The 6,635-nt window shown below is 39.2% G+C and overlaps 1 protein-coding gene across 1 annotated transcript in view; it reads left to right on the forward strand.

Moving 5' to 3' along the window:
- The window catches only part of camk2d1 (calcium/calmodulin-dependent protein kinase (CaM kinase) II delta 1), a gene marked incomplete in the record, with an annotated part of 165,811 nt that overhangs the window by 128,578 nt on the left and 30,598 nt on the right, over nucleotides 1-6,635 (forward strand).

A 6,635-nucleotide genomic window follows, 5' to 3' on the forward strand; every position in this document is an offset into this window, starting at 1 on the left:
TATGTTTTCAGTTTTACTTTATTTATGGGTGTACACATGTTTTATGTAATGTTTTCATTTTTACTTTATTTTGCTTTATTACTATTCACACCTTTATGTCGAAGCAAATTCCTAGTTTGTGAACCTCGTTCATTGACATGGCAATAATAAACTGATTCTGATTGAAAGTTTGTCAACCCTATAGGATTTTTTACATTTCTGCATAAATATGACCTAAAACATCATCAGATTTTCACATGTCCTAAAATTGGATAAAGAGAATCCAGTTAAACAAATGAAACAAAAATATTATACCTGGTCATGTATTTGTTGAGGAAAATGATCCAACATTACAGCAAATTAAGTCAGATCCTCTGGACGGTTTCTTTTTGTTGAAACATTTTGTCTTTCATCCAAAAGACTTCATCAGTCCATGAAGCCACACCAAACTCAGTCTTATAAATGGCACCTTGCTATAATCTTAAGGGAACAGACATTTTTGTTAAACCACAGTACAGAACCAGTTTAAAGGGTCGGTCTACTTCAATTCAGGGAATAGGTCTGTGGAATAGTTTGGAAAATGATGTAAAAAAAGTAAAGTCATTGCCTATATTTAAGAAAATGATTAAGATTAAAATTTTGGAAAGATGCATATAAATACGTAAAATTGTGATGAGTTATTTATTTTGTTATATTATAGATGATTATTGTTTGAATTGATTTTGTTTTAAACAAGGGGCAGATATGATAAGATTTTTTCTTCTTCTGCTACCTTTCATTTTATGACACGTTTTTTTTTTTCATTTGGTTTCTAAATTGTTTTTGTGTTTTAAATATGAAATGAGTAAAAATGACAAAAACAAACAAACCTTCACATAGTGGGTCAACCAGTTTGATAGTGCTAAGATGGTTTATGTAGTCCGCCCTCTCCCCCTCTGACTCTTTTGAGGGAGTCATAGCCTTGAGCATGAATCTGGATGTTTTGAACCACTTTGGTCAGCTACCCTGCAGAGAAACTCATTTCAACTGCCTGTATCCACAATCTCATTCTTTCTGTCACTACCCAGAGTTTGTGGTCATAAGTAAATGGTAAATGGACTGTACTTAAATAGCACCTTTCTATCTTGTCAAAATACTCAAAGAACTTTACAACACAATCTGTGCCCACATTTACCCATTCATACAGCACTCTACAAGATTTCTACAAAGCTAATCTGAATCTGTAGAGATTAATCGGTGCCTTATCACATTCATACACCAATGGGACACACACCGGAGGTAATGAGAGTTTCAGTGCTTTGCCCAGGGACATTTGGGTATGTGACTGCTGGTGGAATCGAACCCCCAACTCTCTCATTGGAAGAAGACTGCTTTAACCACTCAGCCACAGCTGCCCCTAAGTGAGATAAGTGTTTACAGGTCAGTCTATGTTCCTTCTCTCTGAGATCGTTGCTTTACAGCTCAGCTCCCTCTTCACTACCACATACATTTACAGAGTCTGCAATACTGCAGATGTTGCACCAATCAGTCTGTCAATCTCACTCTCCATACTTCCCTCAGTTGTGAACAAAACCCTGATATACTAGAACTCCTCCACTTGAGGCAGAACCTCACTCTCAATCTGATGAGAGCAATCCACCCTTTTCTTGCTGATGTCCATGGTCTCAGATTTGGAGATGCTGATTCTCATCCCAGCCACTTCACTCTGCTGCAAACTACTCCAGTGAGAGCTGAAGATCAAGGTTCAAGGTTCTTTGTCATTCGCATCACATGTGCTACATGAGGTGGAACAAGATTGTGTACTCAAGGTCCCAGTTATACCCAAAATAGAAGAAAGAAAAAAAAAGTATAAAAAGTAACAGTATACGGTACAAGGATCTAAGATATACGCTAAATAATAATAATGCAAGATAATGTGGTGTATTAAACAGCAGCCTGAACATGAGTCTGTTATGAGCAACTGTGTATGAATTTGGCAGCTTAAAGGCAAGAAATCAGGAGGATGGATAAAGTAGCATATCACCAATTAAAGTGGCATTACAGTGATTTTCCTGATTAGGGATTTATGAGTAACAGCTTCAGGGTAGACGCTATTCCTCAGTCTAGTATTTTAAGATGTAATGCTCTGTAACCTTCTGCCTGAGTGGAGGGAGGCAAAAAGTGTGTGTGCTGGCTGAGTGGGGTCCTTCATGATGCAGGTGGCTCTCTTCCTGCATCTAGAGGTGTAGATGTCTGTGATGGTGGGGAGACTGACTCAAACAGACTTCTGTGCAGCCTTCACCACTCTCTGCTGAGCTTTTCTCTCTCCAGCTGTGCAGCCCTTGTGCCATGGCGCAAATAACACCAACAGGACCACATCATGCAGAAATGGACCATAGAAGGAATTATTTATTTATTAACCTTTATTTAACCAGGGAAATCCCATTGAGTTCGCATATCTCTTTTGCAAGGGAAGCCTGGGCCTGAAGGCAGCCTAACATGCATGTTTTTTGTCTGTGGGAGGAAACCAGAGTACCCGGAGAAAACCCACGCAAGCACGAGAAGAACATGCAAACTCCACACAGAAAGACCCCAGGTCTAACCGGGGATTGGACCCAGGACACATATATATATATACATATATAATATAATATACATATACATATACATATATGTATATGTAGCCGGGGATATGAAGCCCTACCCAGCCTGGTTCCAAGGCTCCAGGGGAAAGGGCCGGGGAGACCAGTGGAGCTCCATCTATCTCGCTCTGAATTTTGTTGTTAGCCACCAAGCACAAAAAACACCTGCACTTCAGCATTAGACCATGGTGTTGTCATTAGCGTTTTATAAATCTTTAAAATAGGTCCATCTGTTGCTCTGAGTTCCAAGTAATTGCAAATGACGGATCGGTGTGAAAAGTTTCTGAAAGATCCAGTGACTCCTCCCCCTGACCAATCAGTGACTGACAGTGTTCTGACGTCACATTTTGGTACCTGCTCGGCCCGGTTGGAACCACAAAATGCCCCATTTGCACTACTACTAATCAGCCTCAGCTCAGCTCAGCCTGGATTTTCACCTACACTTTTCTCATTCTGGAGGCGTGTCCAGAATCCATCATTCTGCGATGAGTTGAACTCAAAGCAGTCTGCTCCTCAGATAAATAATGTTAAAATTATTATTTTTATATATGAATATTTCTGTTCATTGCCCTGAGACAACTTCTGTTGTGACTTGGTACTGTATAAATAAACTGAACTGAAATAAATCTGATGAACCAAATTCTACAAAAACATCTATATTTAAATGTAAAAAGTTAATCTGGTTCTCTGGACGTTCAAAAAACAAAACCAAAAAAAAAGAAAAAAGTTTAGCTTTTATTTAAAGCTTTAATTTAAAGGGTAATTCTTGTTTTGTGGTTTGTACATCTGTGTGTTAAAATAAAGTTGAACCAAAGGCTGTGTCTCTTCTTTAAACATGTTTGAGAGAAATATTCCTGAGAGATCCAATAATTTTGTTTTTTTATTTTTCAGCTGAGTTCACTTTAATTAACAGATTATTTAATAAAGTCAAAGGGAAAACAGGATTTCATGATGAAGCCGGCACCGTTTATTTATTTTTAATCTTTACTGATAAAAACAACTTATTTTTTATACATAAAATGTTTAAAAAAAAAAACAAAAAAACATTTCTACCCTCTGTCCCGGTCCTCCCGCCTGCCAGGGCTCGAATCTGGCCTTTGTGAGCACGTGAGGCCGGACCTACGTGCTTCAGCATGTTGGCAGCTCGTATGATCCTCTGCGGTGACACCGCTCGCTCAAATTTTTGTTGTCTGTCACCAAACACAAAAAAAGTTTCTGAGATCCAGTGACTCCTCCCCCTGACCAATCTGTGACCTGCATTCACGTTTTGGTCCGGACTCAGCTCGGCTGAGCTCGCTCGGTCCCACCAGAGAAGCAGGGATGAAAAGAGGTCCTGAATCAGCCTCAAATCAGCTAAAAATACTAGCTAAAGTACTGGTGCTAAAGGGTTCTTTTTGTGGCGAGCTGCCCAGAATTGGGGCTTGTTAGGGGCAGTGCAAATGGTGCAAAAACCAAAGTTCTGAAAAAAGGTACTAGGTACCGTTACTAATGGGAAAAGGGGCATTAGTTTGCCATCATTTCATTCAGCGCACTACAACCTCTTAAGTTATTTATTTCTGACTCGCTCTAGACACTTCTGATGGACCAGACCACCTGGGCCTGAACACACACACCCACACACATACACATGCACACACGCATGCACACACATACACAGGTTTGTCTTGCTGTCTTTACGTGGACTTTGCCTCGACTTACATTCATTCATTCATTCAACCTTTATTTAGACAGGTAAATCCCATTGAGCCTCGAGGACTCATTTACAAGAGAGACCTGATTTTAACAAAGAATGACAATGGGCAACAGCAACAAGAATAGACAGCCACAAAAAAGACATACAGATTTTTTTATTTTATTTTTTACAAATAAGATGGCAAAAACAGCAACAAAAACAGCTAGATTCTAAGGCGAATGTAGAAAACTAAAATCAGGAACATGTCTGCATTGGTCCCTGCCAGGAGTCCAATAGATTCTTAAATCCACTTAAGAGAGGTCAAGGTCGAGAGCTTCAAATCTTTTTGTATGATGTTCCAGGAAACAAGAGCAGAGTAGGAGAAGGCCCTTTTGCCTAGTTCAGTCCTCATTGAGGGAACACTGCAGGTAATAATGTCCTGAGAGCGCATGCTGTAAGTTCACTCACGCAGAGACATGTAGGAGGAGATGTATGAAGGCAACAGACCAAGAAGTGATTTAAAGATGAAAATGTACCAGTGGGAGAGTCTGCGTGAAGTTAATGATGTCCAGTTAACCAGTGAATACAGGGTGCAGTGGTGGGTACGATAATCACAGCCAGTTATGAATCTTAGTGCACCATGATAGACAGCATCCAACATCTGCAGGGTGCTTGTAGGAGTGTTCATGTAAATAATGTCACCGTAATCAATGGAGGGAAGGAAAGTCACAGACACAAGGTGTTTCCTAGCATTCAGAGTTAGACAGGATCTGTTTCTGAAAAAGAAACCCAGTTTAACTTTCACTTTCTTTACCAAGTTTTCGACATGGAGCTTAAAAGAGAGATGTGAGTCGACCAAGAATTTTTCATTCATTTTTATAGCCTAACCCCGAGCCTAACCATTACCATTCATTCAACCTTTATTTATGCAGGTTAATCCCATTGAGTCTTGGGGACTCATTTACAAGAAAACCAGTACATACTTGACCCTAAACCTTACCATTACCAGTACATACCTAAACCTAACTATTACCAGTACATACTTAAACATAACCCATTCTCAAGTCACACCTTAGTCCTCAACCTAACCCACAAACGACACTTGAACCTTATGGGGACCAGGCTTTGGTCCTCACAATGTAGTAGGTGTTCAGAAATGGTCCTCACAAAGTAACATAAACGAGTACAGGAGCGCACGCACACACGTGCACTGAACCCACCTTTGATGACTGAGCAGCAGCAGCTTGTTGTTTATTGACAGACTGTCTTGTTGTCAGATAAAAAGCCTTTCATCTTTTCTTGGGAGCCGTCCAGCCAATCAGAAACTGAACCTGGTGACATCAGCCCGGAGGGAATCTGGAACCACACTCCGTTTTTTACCATCAAAAACATGTCGGCATTACTTCCATTTATATTTACACACAAGAGAAAAAATAAATCAACAAGCTGGAACATTTTAATTTTTCACGATTAAATGTGTTAAACTAAATCTGCAATGATTGTTTTTTTGTTTTTAACACTGTTGAGTCTTTAAACTTGATTACATCTGTCTGAGTCCTCTGCAGTAAATAAAATGAACTGATCTGGAAAATGTGCTCTTTCAGTTAATAAACTTCTACTTCTTAAAGATTAAAGGATGCTGCTCCCCTCAGGCAGAAGATTGAGGAGCAGTAAGTGTAGAAACACTAGACTGAGGAACAGCTTCTACCCTGAAGCTGTTAGACTCATGAATCTCTAACCAGGATAATCGCTGTAAGGGAAAAATTAAATAAAATCACTGTAATGCCACTTTAATTGGTGATATGTGACTTATCTGTGCAGCTGGTTATCCTTGCTGCTGATCTCATGCTGCTGATCATCTCATGCCACTGTATTCATTTATATCCATCTTCTCACTACAGACTCATGTTCGGGCTGCTGTTGTCACGCTGTATTGTTTTAAAATATTAGTGTTTAGTTTATATCTTAGATCCTTGTATACTGTTTCTTTTTATACTTTATATTTGTGCTATTTTTGGATGTAACTGGGACCATGAGTACACAATTTAGTTTCACCTCATGTACCACATGTGATGTGAATGACGATAAAGAAACTTGAACTTGAATAAATGGGTAACATTTTATGAACTGGCATTTAATAACGGGTGTGAATATTTTTTTTACAGTGTGTCCTGAGATGACCTTTGTTGTGAATCAACTCTATATAAATGAATTGAATCGTTAAGAAGCAGATGATTTCAAAAATTAGTCTTTTTATATTTTAATTCTTTATTTCTGTGCTTTAACTTGCATATGTTAATTGCGTGTGTGCGTGCATGTGTGTGTGTGTGTGTGTGTGTGTGTGTGTGTGTGTGTGTGTGTGT

The sequence above is a fragment of the Nematolebias whitei genome, chromosome 1, assembly GCF_014905685.2.
Source record: "Nematolebias whitei isolate Nwh7 chromosome 1, NemWhi1, whole genome shotgun sequence".
Lineage (NCBI taxonomy): Eukaryota > Metazoa > Chordata > Actinopteri > Cyprinodontiformes > Rivulidae > Nematolebias > Nematolebias whitei.